This window comes from Agelaius tricolor, unplaced genomic scaffold (genome assembly GCF_023055355.1).
Source record: "Agelaius tricolor isolate 1412-34295 unplaced genomic scaffold, bAgeTri1.0.p SCAF_42, whole genome shotgun sequence".
NCBI lineage: Eukaryota > Metazoa > Chordata > Aves > Passeriformes > Icteridae > Agelaius > Agelaius tricolor.
The window spans coordinates 1,797,070-1,813,411 of NW_027269302.1; the positions used below are offsets into that span (position 1 = coordinate 1,797,070).

At 51.8% G+C, this 16,342-nt stretch overlaps 1 long non-coding RNA gene across 1 annotated transcript; it reads right to left on the reverse strand.

Moving 5' to 3' along the window:
- Nucleotides 1-7,362: 7,362 nt before the first annotated feature.
- Nucleotides 7,363-14,543, reverse strand: LOC139603921 (uncharacterized). Its single transcript, XR_011683850.1, has 2 exons — nucleotides 14,427-14,543; nucleotides 7,363-9,504 (listed from the first exon to the last, which is right to left on the reverse strand). It is a non-coding gene; the product is annotated as an uncharacterized lncRNA (long non-coding RNA).
- Nucleotides 14,544-16,342: the final 1,799 nt, after the last annotated feature.

A 16,342-nucleotide genomic window follows, 5' to 3' on the forward strand; every position in this document is an offset into this window, starting at 1 on the left:
GGGCCAAGCCCCCGGGCCTGCCCACAGATCCTCTGCTCAAACCCTCGGGAATCCTGGCCACCCTCCCCTGGCACCTCCAGCCACTGCGGCCAAGCCTCGCTGCCGCTGCTGCAGCTCCAGCGCTGGCTGGGCCTGCACTGCCACAGCTGCTGGGGAGCACCGCGGCACAATTCCACCCTGGGGCTCACTCACACCCACACTCTGGGCTGCCTGCGACTGCACTGCTGCAAAATGTACCCATCCTGGTTCTTTTAAATCTTATTTCTCTGCTCAGAAAGGTTTCTCTACTCAAAGGTTTGCCTTTGGGAAAGAAATTTTAAAGGTTTTATTTAAGGGGTTCCCAGTCTGTTCGGATGTTAAACTCATCTCCACCACTCAATGGAGACGAGTTTAACATCCGAACAGACTGGGAATAGCCCAAAAGACACCCACAGAGATAAGGACCAGCAACAAAACATCAACGCCCCGCAGCAAACAGCAACCAACAGCTACCCCAGACACTGCCCCGGCACAGCTGGAGACACCTGGTCTGGAAAAGGCTGAGAAGGAAATCCAGGAGTGTGGGCGGAATTCACAGCAGAGGGGAAGAAATCCGAGTCTAATAGGAAACCAAACACTAAAAACTTACACGACTTGGAAGCAATGAACATTAAAGCAGTGGATTTAGATTGGTTCAGACTACGTAAAGTTTAGGAAAATCGGGTAAAACTGACATGTCATGGAATGATTTTTTCTGCACAGCCGGGCTATGTGTGGATGAAAGTATTTCTGTTGCACATCCTGGCCAGAACCAAGCAATGCCTTGACTCTCTCACACGAAAGAGATTCTTGGAGAGTTTTTGTTTTCCCTACAGTTTCAGTGATAAGATTACAACATGAGAAACATTTTTTATAATAATCCTACTTTATATTGTCAGGTAGGTTTGGGACAGAAGGGTGAGAATCAATTTTTGGTCTGGGTTTTTCCATGTTCGCCTTTATGTTGCATTTTGCAAAATTGAAGAGCTTTAACCGTGATACTTTTAACTCTTAAATAGTTAATACTTTTTTTTAAAAAAGCAGATTCCGGGGGCCACATGTGACTCACCAGATGGCTGCCCTGGAAGAGAAGCTTTGGTTCTAGTCAGCCAGGAGAGGAGCTTTAGGAATGCAAATGAACCCTGCTGGGCAAAGCCTGGCCAATGTACCTGGGTCTCTTGCCTGGGGCAGGAATTGGGCTGATTCCCCCTGCCCCTCACCCCGAGCTCTGCCTGCTTGCCCTGATGGAATTTGCACAGCTCAAGGCAGAGCCCGGGGTGAGGATATCTGACCCTGCAACAGAAACGGGTGAAGCTGCAAAGGGAAACAGCAAATGGAGAATGTTGGGAAAACTTCACTATAAATAAATGGGGGGAATCATCCCTCTGCCCACTCCAACGTGTGCTGTCACTGTCTATGTTATATAGGGTGGATTAGAGCACTGAGATGTTCTTGCTCCCACAAGTTCCGGGAAATCAGTTGGGAATCCAAGTATTTGATGATTTAATTAGAGACAAATGGTCAATTGATGCAGCCCTGGCTGGAGAGAGCGGCCAAAAATGGGGAGAAGATGAATGGCCAGCAGAACAAATCCTACAACACCATGGACCAGCCCCTGGGAACCCAAACCAATTCATATCAGGAGCCACAGAACCCATTCCTCATTTCAATGGCACCATTAGATTACAAGCTGGCCTCGGAATAACCAACCAGACAGCTCCAGCTCCTGACCTTCCTGCTGAGCAATCCACTGAAATGAGGAACACAACATTTCACCATGGGATGGGATCAGATCATCTGTTAGCAGAGAAAAGAGGAGTTTGTGGAAAATCAAATGACTCAAACTGGTCTTGGCAAATAGATGACAAAGCCAAAGTGGTGAAACAGATAACAAAGGAAACAAAAAAGCAGCTCATGTACCAGTCCAAACGTGGAAAGGATGGGAATGGGACATGGTTTTGTGGTTCCCTGGCAGACCATGGGTTAAACGAATGCTGCTTCTGCTCTGATGTGCTACAGCACCTCTCACCTTTTTACCATGCTCCACACCTTGAGAGTGCAGCTCATTCAGCAGCTGAGCGAGGGGCCAGGGACTTGTAGATAAGGAAGTAACGGGCGAAACCACCAGCTTCAATAAATGTTATTAATTAACATGGACTGCTGCTCGCAGAAAGTCCCGCTAAATTCCTGAATGTCGAGAACAAAAAAGACTTAACAGAGCCGTGAATATCGGCTGTTCTACAAAAGTGGGGGTGCACATTAACGAGGACGTGCAGTTGGCAGATCGGGAGGTCTGAACCTTCCAAGTACCTCAGCCAGTGGGCAAAGGGAGAGGGAGATGAGCCGGGAAAATGAGGATAAAAAGGAGGCTGCGAACTACAACAATGGCAGCGAGCGCACGGCAAATGCGCCACGGCCTCTCCCTCTGCTCAGCAATAAAGTCACTTGTACAGGACTCCTCTGTCTCCTCGGGGCACGGAAACCTCCGGCCACGTGAATTTCCCCGCACAGCCGCGGGCACGGGGCAGCCGCCCCTGTGCCAGCCACAGGAACCGGGCCGAGCCAGCGCTGCTCCGGCAGCGGCTCCTGCCGAGGCAGCGGCCGCAAGGAGACCGCGGGCAGCCGCTCCCGCAGCGCCCTCACGGCAGCGGCACCACGGGCCGGACACGGCACAAGGAACCCGCCTGAGCCCCCTGCCGCCCCCGAGGCCCGCAGCGAGCCCCGAGCCCCCGCACAACCCAGCGCGGCTCCCACCTGCGCTGCGGCCGCCTCCCAGCTCCGCCGCCGCCTCACCGGTGGCTCCCGGTCACTCCCAGTATGGTCCAAATCTCTCCCGGTAGGATCCCAGTTGCCCCCGACACGGTCCCAGCGGCTCCCAGTCATGCCCCGTATGGTTCCTTTCGCTCTCAGTCCCTCTCAGTAAGAGCCCAGTGTGGCCCCAGGCACTTCCAGTATGAGCCCGGTCACACCTTACCCGATGCCATTTGCCCCCGCTGTGGTCCCAGTTGCTGCCAGTATAAGTCCAGTCACCTCCAGTTTGATCCCAGTTACTCCCAGACACTCCCAGTACTATGCCAGTCACTCCAAGTGTCACCCCATCAGTCCCAGTATGATCCCAGTATGACCCCAGCATGGGGCAGCTGCTCCCAGTATGATCCCAGTTGCTCCCTGCATTATTCCAGTTTCTCTTCTTCACCCCTACTACAGATCTGATCACTCCCAGTATGATTCCAGTCAGTCCCAGGATGATCCAAACCATTCCCAGTCCCTCCCAGTCCAATCTCAATTGTCCCCTGCATGTTCCCAGTAGCCCTCAGTGTGGTCCCAGTATATCCCAGTATGATCTCTGCTGCCTCAGTTCTGCTCCCAGTGGGTTCTTTTCCCAGTCTGTCCCAGTCCATTCCAGTCTGTCCCAGTCTCTCTCCAGCAGCTGCTGCCCACCCCCCCTCCCAACCCCATTCCCGGGCACTGGGACCCCCCCCTGCACCCCCTTATCCTGCACCAACACCCCCCTGCACCCCCTTTCCCGGGTATCCTCCTCTCCCAGCCCCTGGATCCCCCATTTCCGTGAGCCCAGGGAGCCCGGGGCCCCCATTCCCGGCCAGCCCGGGGCACCTCAGCCCCAGCCTCCCTTTGCTGGGAAACCCGGCCTGGGCACGGGGCTCTGCGGCCGCTCTGGGATTTATGATCCCCTAAAGGAAAGGGAGAGAACAGCAGAGAGAGAGCGAGAGAGAGAAGGAGATTGGGAATCAGGGATCGGGTCCCAGCGCCCAGCCCTGCTCCGCCGGGGGTGGGACCCGCACCCGCAGCAAAAATTGGCTCCGCTGCTCCCGCTGCTTGCCCGGCTTTGGGCCGAGCCCAGCGGGGTCCGGGCAGAGTTTGAGCGCAGGGCCGGGAGTTCAGCAGAGCCCGGCCCGGGGGTCCCGCAGGGCGCGGCCCTGGAGGGTCCCAGACGGATCCCCGAGGGATCCAGAGGGGTGCCAGGAGGGGATCCAGGTGAATTCCCTGGAATTCGCCCTTTCCCCCTCCCCCCGCGCTCCCTCGGGCACTTTCGCTTTCGCGTCTCTGCAGCCGCGATCGGGGACGGCTGCGATGGCCCCAGCGCTGGGGCTGGGGGTGCTCCGGGGGCTCCTGGGGCTCCTGGGGGACCCGGGGGCCGCGACCAAAGGTGAGTGGGACCCCCCGAAACCGGGACCCCCCTGAACCGCAATTCCCGGGCACCGGGACCCCCTTGATCTTCCATTCCCGGGCAGGGGAACCCTCCTGAACCCCCATTTTGGGTCATGTCACCCCCCCTCACTCAACTTCCCCAGCACCGGGACCCCCCTGTACCCCCTCATCTGGCACCGAGATCCCCTGAACCCCCATTTCTGTTCACCGGGACCCCCCTGAACCGCAATTCCTGGGCCCCGGGAACTCCCTAAACCTCCATTCCCGGGTACCGGGACTCCCCTGAACCCCCATTTTCGGTCCTGTGACCCCCTCAGCACCCTTTTTCAGCACCGGGACCCCCCTGAACCCCCATTCCTGAGCACGCGGACCCCCTTGAGCGCCCATTTCTGGGCACAGGGACCCCCCTGTACCCCCTTGCCCAGCATTGGCACCGCCCCGTACCCCCTCATGTGGCCCCAGGACCCCCCTGAATCCCCATTTCTGGTCACCGACGCCCCCGGAACCGCAATTCCTGGCCACCGGAACCCCCTTGAATCCCAAATTCCTGGAAGGAAACTCCCCCCGAACCCGCATTCCCCAGCACGGGAACCCCCTGAACCCCAATTTTTGGGCACTGGGACCCTCCTGCCGCCCCTAATCCGGGCCTAGGATCCCCCCACACCCCCGTCAGTGCTCTGGGACGCCCTGCACGCCCATTCCCGGCCACCTCGTCCTTCCCAGACCCCAGACCCGCCCTTTTCCTCGGCTTTTGGACCCCCAGATCTCCCAAATTTCGGCGTCCCCCCAGTTCTTCATTCCCGGCGCTTCCTGGAAGGGGTTCCAGGGGATCCCGGAGGGTCCCCTGGGGTTCCAGGGGGTCAAGAGACCCCCCTTGAACGTTCATTTCGGGGCACTGGGACCCCCCCCTGTACCCCCTTCCTCAGCCCCGATAACCCCTGCACCCCCTTATCTGCAGCCTGGAACCCCCTGAGCCCCCATTCCCGGGCAGGGAAACCGCCCTGAACCCCAATTTCTGGGCACCGGGATCCACTACATCCCCTTACCCGGCACCGGGACCCCCTGAACCTCAATTTTCAGGCACCAGGACCCCTTGAACCCTGGAACTCGGGAACGGAACCCCCCGGAACCCCATTCCTGGGCACCGGGACCCCAGTGCATCCCGTTATCTGGCCCTGGGACCCCCTGCACCCCTTTTCCCAGCACCAGATCCCAGCCAGGCCATTATCTGGCACCGGCACCCCTGAACCCCCATTCCTGGGCACCGGGACCCCACTGCATCCCCTTACACAGCACCAGGACCCCCTGAACCCCCATTCCACTGCACCAGGACCCCCGTGCACCCCCATATCTGAGACTGGAACCCTCCCAAACCCTCCGTTCTCAGGCACAGGGACCCCCCCCTGCACCCCCTTATCCAGCACGGGGACCCTCCTGCACCCCCTCATGCAGCACCAATGCCCCCCCGCACCCCCTTTCCCGGCCCTCCCCCTCTCAGACACCCCAGCCCCCGCTTTTCCTTGACCCCAGCACCCCCTGGGCCCCCACTCCTGCCTTCCACAGCCCCCACCCACCACCTTCCTCAACACCGGGGCCCATGCACCCCCTTTCCTGGGCACAGGGACCCCCTGGACACCCCATTGTTATAAAATTGACTCAAAACGAGTAATTTCCAATCAAAGAATTTATTAATTATTGAAGCAGTTATACTACGTAAGCAAAGGCTCAGCGCTGGGCGACAGGGGAGTCTCCGCTCCACTACTGCCGCCCCAACTAGTTTCTGATTCAGTCCTTTTATCCTCTCCATCCTTCAGGAGTCCATGTTATCTCGGAGTTCTCTGCGCCTGCGCTGGTTGTTGCTAGGGGGTCATCCTTCTGTCTCCTGGTGGTCGGTGATAAAGGCTGCGGAGTCTTCCTCAGCCGCGTCTTCTTCACCCTATGTCTTTATTTGGTGACTTCTCCGTGGAAAATTACCAAAATCTTATGATTAACGCAATATGTGCCCTATCAAGCTTAAGCAAGCAAATGTCCTGCCTTGCAAACTGTGCCCTATCAAGCTTAAGCAAGCAAATATCCTGCCTTGCAGACTGTTTATCTGCCCCTGCCCCTTCCCCAGCTTTTCCCTGGTTGTTATCTCTGTGAGTTATCTGCTTGTACCATTTGTCAGCGGGAAAGGTTTCCCTGCTGGGTGTTTATCTGCCCCTGCCCTTTCCCCAGCCTTTCCCTGGTCGTTATTTCTGTGAGTTATCTGTTTGTACCATTTGCTGGGTGGGACTATGTGTGGGCTCCTGCAACCCCTTCCCTGGTATCCTTGTGGCTCATATCTCATGAAGTAGTACAGAAATAGTCAGCAGACAACTCTTGTAACACACTGGTCTCTTTTTCGTGACGAACAAAATGTAGTCCCTCATCTCAATCCCCCCTTTGTTTTGATACTCAATTTTGTTCGTCAAAACACTCTAATTCCCTTTTGCTGAGCTCCAGAGATTCTTCTGGATCATCCATCTTCAAGGTTCCGTATTTTGCTCGTGTGAGCATAAGGTGAGCAGCTTCTAATCTGCCTTTTACAATGCTAATCAATTTATTAAAAATACAAGGGCCAAACGTGAGTCCCAATAGTAAGAGAAGTAGTGGACCCGCTATCGTTGATAATAACGTTGTAAGCCAAGGAGAATAGTTAAACCAAGATTCATACCAGCTTTGGTGTTTTTCCCTTTCTCTTTGTCTTCTTTCTAGCCCCTCCCTTAGTTTTGCCATTGAGTCCCGTATAATTCCGCTCTTGTTTACATATGTGCAGCATTCTTCTCTTAAAGCAGCACATAGTCCTCCTTGTTGCAGGAATAATAGATTTAACCCCCTTCGATTTTGTAAGGCTACCTCTGCTAGGGAATCTAATGATTCTGTGAGGTCTTTGATGGAGGTTTCGATCCTCCTGAGGTCTTCATCTACAGAGGCTCTTAGTTCTTGGAATCCTCGGTGTTGCTGTATGAGTGAGGCTATTCCTGTTCCTGTCCCGGCTGCACCTATTCCTAGTAACATTGCTATAGTGAAGGTTGTGAATATTTCCCGTTTCACTATGTGGGGTCCTATATTTTGATATTGTTCATAAACGTACTCTACGGGGTGGTAAAGGACTCTGGGTACTATCAATACTTGAATACAAAAGTCACTGGATTCATTAAATCGGTCTATATTTATACATGGGGTGACTCCGAGAGTGTTACAGACCCATTTAGTATTTGCTGCTGGCAGTATCCAGCTGGCAGGTTTCTTAGGGTCACTCAGATTCCCCATAACCTGACATAGATGTCGTTTTTCCACTGGTACTCGTCCTATACATCTTCCCCTCCCCGTTACCCTTGCCAAGGTTATCCCTCTCGATTCTTCTCCTTCTTTTTTCCATAGGCACCTAGCTGGGTTGGTCCCATTTACTCGTCTGCTTTTTGCTGTTACCCCTATGGCTTCATAGAACGGGGGGTTTACGGTGTAACACAGCCAACATTCCTCAGTTAGATTTGGATGGGTGTCATTCAGGACTAGGAAAGTGGCCTGTAATATTTTCCACAAGTCCCCTTCTCCCGGGTTTTCAGGTCCTCGGGTCGAATCAGTAAAGTTTTGCTTATACATTTCTGGAAGACTAGTGGTTGGGGCTGTTTCTGATTCATTTCCATTATTTTCTCCTAGCGTTAGTTCTCCAGCTATCACCTGGTTTGGTCCAATTGGTTCGGGGTCGTGTGGCACAGTTGTCTTTTGGATTATAAAGTGCCCCCCTCTGTCTGTCCCTGGTTCCCATAATCGGGCTCCCCACATTTTCCCTAATAACCAGACTTGGTCATGTGGTTTTGTCACATTAATGTAAATCATATTGCAGGTTCCATCTAACCCTCCTTCTTTCTGGGTATATGTGGAAGTGGGCTGTGTACACCCGTATGGACCCCATCCAGTTCTGATAAACCCGTCCTCGTTCCCCCCAAAGGAGCTTACTGATACACAGTCCCAATAAGCACAGTAAAAGTGTCCTGGATAGTTACAATACCCTTTTCCCGGGTTTGAGCTTGGACAAAAATAATATCCAAACTGATTTAAACATGGATTTACAGGTATTAAATCACACAAAGTACATAAAAAGCTGGGTGCGCCAGACGTGATTTTGGTCTGGATAACATACTGGTCTTCCCATCTAATCAGTGACCATTTGAAGGGTTGATGTGAATACCCTTCTGCCCCTGAACTTGTTACGATGCACCAGAAAAGAATTAAGGTTTGTAATTTGGGGCTGTCATTGTCGGAGCTCAGGTTGAATTTTACCTTTGGTTTCCCCAGTGGTGGGTTACCAATCCTGGGGCAGGACGGCCAACATTTCCTGGACATCCCATATGGGGGTCGGGGCTTCCGACAGACTCCACTGGTTATTACCTCTCTGCCTCGCCCGACGACTCGGTTGCTGCGAGCCTCGGGGTTTGCCATCTTCTCGGCAGCAGAGGTATTCTTCAGGAGCCGGATAAACCTCCCGTTTCCACTTTTTAGCACTGGCGGCCCAGTTATCAGCTTTTATTAATGAGAGGTCACGCCGCAAATTGGGGGCTTTCTTCCGACACACCACTTCCAGGATGTCCAGGAGAAAGGGGATCGGTTCGTTAGGGTGGTAGCAGAACCGATCAGGATTTACCCCTTTGGAAAAGGTTTCCCACCACTCGTCAGATCCAAGCTTTACCTCCCCCGTACCAACTCTGCTACTAAGAATGATAGAAGTTAGTCTCCTCTCTTTCTCATAGCATGGCGTGCAAATTCCCCTAGGTGTTCTACCACTCCAACAATGAGACCACCAAGGTTCGTGACACAATTTACAGGAAAAGCATACAAGGGGGTGACAGTCACAATCTAACCAGTTACACTTTAACCTAATATCTTTGTTTTGTGCTTTTTCCCCCTCCCATGTGTGCCCTTTATGTTCTAATCTTGGGGACTTAAAGTAGGGCTTTCTCAACTCGTCCTCTAAGAGTTTGCAATATCCAAGAGCCTCCCGATTCCCTATTAGGTGGGTTTGGAGATAATGGTTATCTCCAACCCAGATTACTATCCAAATCATTTATCAGTTCGTTTCAGCTTTAATTTGGTTTCTCCTGGGAGACTGCAAACCTCCCAGCTGTGAGGGGGTTTTACCGGTCCTTTTATGCGACTAGCATGAGTCCATCCTTTTTCAGCGGTTCGTATGGCTGCTTCTGTGGTGAGGAGTACTTGGAACGGTCCTTCCCACCTTGGAGTCAAGGGGTTTTCTTTCCAGCTTTTCACGAGCACCCAATCTCCTGGCTGTACCTGGTGTAAGATAAAATCTAAAGGGCCGTTGTGCTAACATACCTTTTTCCCATAATGCCTTTCTGTACTTTGTCAATTCCACCAAATATTTTTGCGTACATGTGTCATTAATGACAGGATGTTCGTTAGGATTTTCTAGGTTATACGGCATCCCATACATCATTTCAAAGGGTGATACCCCTAAATCAGCTCTAGGTCTTGTTCTTATATTTAGCAATGCTAGAGGAATACATTTAACCCAGGTCAAATTGGTTTCTGCTACCAGTTTGGTCAATTGCTTTTTTATTTCCCCATTCATTCGTTCAACTCGTCCAGAGCTCTGGGGATGCCAGGGGGCATGTTGTTCCCACCGTATGCCCAGAGCTGTTGCTAAGTTTTGGGTAACTTGGGAAATAAAATGCGGCCCTCTATCTGAGTCAATGACTTCTGGGACCCCGTATCTCGGGATTATCTCTTCCATCAATATTTTCGTAACTACTTTGGCTGTTTCTCTTACGGTTGGGAAGGCTTCCACAAAATGTGTTAGGTGGTCCACCAAGACCAATAAATATTTGGTTCTCCCTACTTTGGGGAGCTCGGTGAAATCTATCTGAATGTGGGAGAAAGGCCTTTTCGCTAGCGGTCGGCCTCCCTCCGGTAATTTTCTCAAATTTTTTCTATTTACTTGTAAGCAAATTAGGCATCCTCTGGTTACTTGTTTGGCAATGTCCCAGATTCCCACACTCACATACTTTGCAGCAAAATAATCTACCAGTCCCTGTGATCCCCAATGTGTTTTTTGATGTATCTTAGTCAGTAATCTACGTGCCAATGCTCTAGGTATTATTTCTCTGCCATCTGCTAATTTCCATGCTCCTTGTGCATCCCTTTTAGCTCCTAGTTTTTGTATTTTATTCTCTTCCTCTTTATTAAACTTGATGTCGGGGTCAGGTTCTGGCGTTTGGGAGTGTTCTATGTTTTCCTGCAAGGTGAGGAGTCTCAGGGCAGCCCGTTTAGCCTCCTGGTCAGCTGCATTATTTCCCCTACTTCTCAAATCCAGTCCTTTCTGGTGACCTTTCAGGTGAACTATAGCTATTTTTCGGGGTTTTTGTAGGGCACTGAGCACGTCTAATATTAATTTATGGTGAACTAAATCTTTCCCTTGTGAATTTATTAGTCCTCTTTCCTCCCATATTTTGCCAAATGTATGGACTACCCCATAGCTATATTTCGAGTCCGTAAAAATAGTCCCATCTTTTCCTGTTAACCATTCCAGGGCTCGTAGTACAGCATATAGTTCACATGCTTGGGCGGACCAGGATCCACTAAGGGGTCCCGATTCTATCACTTCCAGGTTGGGTCCCCTTATGATAGCATATCCTGATTTTCTCCTTCTCTCAACTACTCTGGAGGATCCATCCACAAACAGTCTTCCTCCTTTTTCCAATTCTTCTTCTTCCAAATCTGGTCTGATTTTTGTCTGTTCTTCTATAGTCACTATACAATCATGTGTTAGTGCTTCTTCTGGTCCTCCATATAAGAAGGAAGCTGGATTTTGGATATTAGTAGTTTCTAGAGTTAAATTTGGAGCCTCAATTAATATTCCTTCATATTTTAGAAGCCTTGCGTCTGAGATCCATTTTTCAGCCTTTTGCTGTAAGACTCCCCGTATGTTATGGGGGGACAGCACTTTCAGGCTGCTATTAAATGTAATTTTCCGGGCTTCTTCTACCAAAAGAGCACATCCTACAATTGCTTGTAAGCACGTAGGCCATCCTCTGCTTACTGGGTCCAAGATCTTTGATAGATAAGCCACCGGTTTCCTTTTCTCTGCCCATTCTTGAGTAAGGACCCCATATGCGACCCCCTTGTCTACGTTTATGAACAAAAAGAAGGGTCTATTAGTATTAGGTAAACTTAATACCGGGGCATGGATTAGGCTCTCTTTAAGCTCTTTCAGCCTTTCGGTGTCCTCCTGATCCCATTTTAGGAGTCCCTCTTGAGTAAGTTTCTGATACAAGAAAGTCGCCTTACTACTGTAGTTTTCAATCCATTGTTGACAATAACCAGTTAGTCCAAGTATTTGCCTGATTTGTCTCTTATTTCTTGGAATTGGTAATGCTAAAATCGCCTGTATTCGTTCGGGGTCTATTCTCTTCTCTCCTTTCTTTAGATAATGGCCTAGGTATTTTACTTCTTCTTCGACAAATTGTAGTTTTGCCTTGGAGACTTTCAATCCCTTTAAGCCTAAAAAGTTCAATAACTTAATACTTTCTTTCCGTACATTCTCTTCCTGCTGCCCCGCCAGGAGTAGATCATCTACGTATTGGATTAATGTAACCCCTGGCCCCACTTGGTAATCCTGTAAAATTTGCTCTAAAGCCTGCCCGAAGAGATTAGGGGACTCAGTGAATCCTTGAGGGAGTACCGTCCATCTTAATTGTTGTCTCCTTCCTGTATCGGGGTCTTCCCATTCAAATGCAAAATAATCCCGGCTTTCTTTAGCCAAAGGGCATGCCCAAAAGGCATCTTTGAGATCTATAACACTGTACCATAAATTCTCAGGCCCCAGTTTAGTCAAGAGGGTATAAGGATTTGCCACCACCGGGAACTGGGCTACAGTTCGCTTGTTTATTTCCCTTAAATCATGTACCAATCGATAGGTGCCGTTTGGCTTTTTAACTGGTAGGATGGGAGTATTGAAGGGAGACATGCAGGGTTCTAACAATCCATTATTCAACAACCTTTCTATTTCTGGTTTTAATCCTCATCTCCCTTCTGGGGATAATGGGTATTGCTTAATTCGGACGGGGACATCCGGATTTTTGATAGTTACCGAAAATGGAGTGATTTTTAGCTGTCCCACGCTCTCAGGTGTGTACCAGACTTCGGGGTTAATTTGCTTTTCATCTTCTACCCTTAAAGGGCATAATTTAATTTTTAATTCCTTATTATCTACACCTATACTAATCCCTAATTCTATAATCATGTCTCGCCCGAGCAGATTATAATCTGACTCGGGTACCAATAATAGATTTCCCATCCTTATTTTGGATCCTGATTCTATAGTCACATTTTTTATGATTCGTACTTCAAAAGGTTCCCCTTTCGCCCCTATGACAGTGGCAGTTTCTTTAGAGATGGTACATCCTTTTGGTAGGTTCTGTACCGTGGATCTTTCTGCCCCCGTATCTACCAAAAATTCCATTTCTTGGTTGTGGGGACCCACTTTAAGTTTTATCAAGGGCTCTTTATGATTTTTCCGGGTCCCCACCAAATAGAGCCCCTGACCCCCCTAGTCCATTTGGAACTGCTTCTCGTCTCTGATTCGGACTCTACATTCTCGCTTAAAATGCCCTTTTTTTCCGCAATAAAAACACACCTTCACCCCTTCTGACTCCCCTATACTTTTCTCTTTTTGTTCATTCGAACCTCCCTTTCGCCCTTCTCTTTGGTACCTCCCCCCACCTGTTGCTGCGACCATCAACCTTACTTGTCTGCGGTCCCTTTCGTCGTCCCTACGGACATATACTTTCTGTGCCTCCCTAAGCAGTTCATCCAGCCCCCTGTCCTGCCAGTCCTCTAACTTCTGGATTTTCTTCTTTATGTCGTCCCACGATTTTAAAACGAAATGAACTTTCAGCATTGACTGTGAAGTTTGGCTATCGGGGTCCATTCTGGAGTACAATTGTAAGTTCCGCCGTAATCTCTCGAGCCATTCCGTAGGCGACTCGTCCTTCTTTTGCCTATCATTGAATGCCCGATCTATATTTTGCCCCCTCGGGACTGAGTCCCTAATCCCTTGAATAATTATGGTCCTTAAATCCTGCATATGTGTTCTATGTGCCGCATTTTGGTGGTCCCAATGGGGGCTCTGTAGGGGCCATTTAGTGTCCGCAGCCGGGCCTTGGACATGCTGCGTGTCCCAAATACGCATTCCTTCCCTTCTTATCATATTCCGTTCTTCAGTAGAGAACAGAATGCCCAAAATGGACTGCATTTCTTCCCAGGTATAGATGTTTGGTCCTAAGAACTGGTCGACCCTCTCGGCTACCCCAAAAGGGTCCTCTAATAAATGTCCCATGTCCTTCTTAAAATCTCGTACATCTGCCGAACTCAAGGGGACAGTAATAAATCCTATACCCGCCTGTGGTCCACCCATGGGCATCTCCCGTAGAGGGAATAGCCCCGTCTCAACCCTACTGCGGCTCCTTGTAATCGGGCCTTGGTAACCGGTTTGGTTAACCTCCCCTTGGTTACCCTCTTCATCATTGTTCGGTGCAGGTGGTTGTGGAGGTGGTGGGGCATTGGGTGCTGGCGGTGGGACATATGGGGGCGGTGCTATAATTAAGTCGCCCAAATGATTGTCCCTCTTCCCCTTTTTGTCCGGATCCCCTTTCCCTTCTCTTAATTGGAAAACATACACTTCAGGTCTTGCTACCCATATTTTGGCATAATCACTCTCCTCTTACGAGAAGGGCTCTTTAGAATTTACCCATAGGTTCAAGTCCTGTTGAACCCAGTCTTCAGATGATCCAAACACGGGCCAAAAAACTTTTTTTGAAATCTCTTTCCCACCCCATACTTCCATGCAATAATGTATCATTCTGGCCCTATCCTTAGTCTCGGTCCCCGGGTAATGCTTCCAATTACTAAGCATAAATCCTAGGGGACTGTCCCTTGGAATGGGGGGGAGTTTGACTTGGGTTGGGGTCTTGCTTTTCCCCTGCCCCATTCGTCCGGAGTGCCTTCTTTCACTCTCAAATTCCTTTCACTTCCCCTTTTTCGTGGCCCGAGCCCTTGCGGGTCTACGGGAACCGCACTACTCAAGGGTCCGCACTCACTTGGAGAGTCCGGCTGCCGGCCCTCCTCTCATTCACACTTGTCCACCGCCACACTCCAGGATCCCAACCCCACCCGAACGGATTCCCTTTTATACTTACGCGTCCTGCGTCTTCGTCCGGACTCCGTGCACAGATTATTAAGGGGTTCACCGGTATAATTTGTCCCGTTTGCTTACTAGTATATATTTTAGGGTCGTCGGTGAGAGTGGCGGAGGTCTTCCCCAGAGGGGCCACCCGGAAAGCACTGGATGAGGCGCCCCCCACTCTGGGTAGATCTTACCCGATCCAAACTCTCATCCGAGTCACGGCACCAAATTGTTATAAAATTGACTCAAAACGAGCAATTTCCAATCAAAGAATTTATTAATTATTGAAGCAGTTATACTACGTAAGCAAAGGCTCAGCGCTGGGCGACAGGGGAGTCTCCGCTCCACCTACTGCCGCCCCAACTAGTTTCTGATTCAGTCCTTTTATCCTCTCCATCCTTCAGGAGTCCATGTTATCTTGGAGTTCTCTGCGCCTGCGCTGGTTGTTGCTAGGGGGTCATCCTTCTGTCTCCTGGTGGTCGGTGATAAAGGCTGCGGAGTCTTCCTCAGCTGCGTCTTCTTCACCCTATGTCTTTATTTGGTGACTTCTCCGTGGAAAATTACCAAAATCTTATGATTAACGCAATATGTGCCCTATCAAGCTTAAGCAAGCAAATGTCCTGCCTTGCAAACTGTGTCCTATCAAGCTTAAGCAAGCAAATATCCTGCCTTGCAGACTGTTTATCTGCCCCTGCCCCTTCCCCAGCTTTTCCCTGGTCGTTATCTCTGTGAGTTATCTGCTTGTACCATTTGTCAGCGGGAAAGGTTTCCCTGCTGGGTGTTAATCTGCCCCTGCCCTTTCCCCAGCCTTTCCCTGGTCGTTATTTCTGTGAGTTATCTGTTTGTACCATTTGCTGGGTGGGACTATGTGTGGGCTCCTGCAACTCCTTCCCTGGTATCCTTGTAACTCCTATCTCATGAAGTAGTACAGAAATAGTCAGCAGACAACTCTTGTAACACACTGGTCTCTTTTTCGTGACGAACAAAATGTAGTCCCTCATCTCAATTCCCCCCCATTTATTTATAGTATAGTAAAGCAGCAGCAGCGCTTCTCTTGATTGGTTTTCCGCTTGACTTTTCACTCGCTCCGCATCCCCTTCTCCCTCTCACACTCACTCTACTCCCGTCCCGTTCCGTCCTGTCCCGTCCGTGTTCCGCCTCTCCCAGCCCGGCTGATGCCGCGTCCCGCAAGGCGCCCCTCCGTGGGGCCGCCCCGTGCCCGCCCCTGCCCGGCCCGCCGTGGTTCCGCCTCGGCCGGGCTCTCTCCGTCCTGGCTGTGGCGCCGCTGGAAGAGCCGCTCGCTCTGGTGCTGGCGGAGCAGTGCGGTCTTTTGGCCGCGCCTGGCGCGGGCTCTGGCCAAGCCCCGGCCGAGGCCCCGGCCCCGAACGAAGCCCCTGCCGCGGTTCCGCCTGCAGCCGCCCCGCTGCCGCCCAGCTCCCGCCCCGTGGCCGACAGCGTGGCCGGCAGCTGCCCCGCTCCGAGCTCCGCCGCTCGCCAGCTCGGCCGCCGGCCCCGAGCCGCCGCAGCCCGGGGCGGCTCGGCAAGCAGCAGCGCGCCGGGCGGGCGGGTGCCCCGGGCAGAAGAGCGGCAGCGCGGTGCCGCCTGCACGGGAGGAGAGGCCTCCCCTGGAGCAGCTCTAGCGGCAGGGCCCGCTGCTGGGCAGCGGCGGCTGCGGCAGCGTTTACTCCAGTCCCCGCCTCGCCGACGGCGCCCCGGGAAGAGACGGGGCCGGCTCGGAGGGTGGCGGCGGGCGGCGGGCGATGAGCTCAGCCCGCCGCTGGCCTTGGCTCGCAGGCGGCCATCAAGCGAGTGTCCCGGGAGCGCATCTCGGAGTGGGCGCGGCTGGGGAGTGAGCGGGGCCAGCGGGAGGAGCCGGCGGGGCGTGCCGGGCAGGGCTGAGGCTAGGCCCGGCAGGGCGGCAGCCGGAAC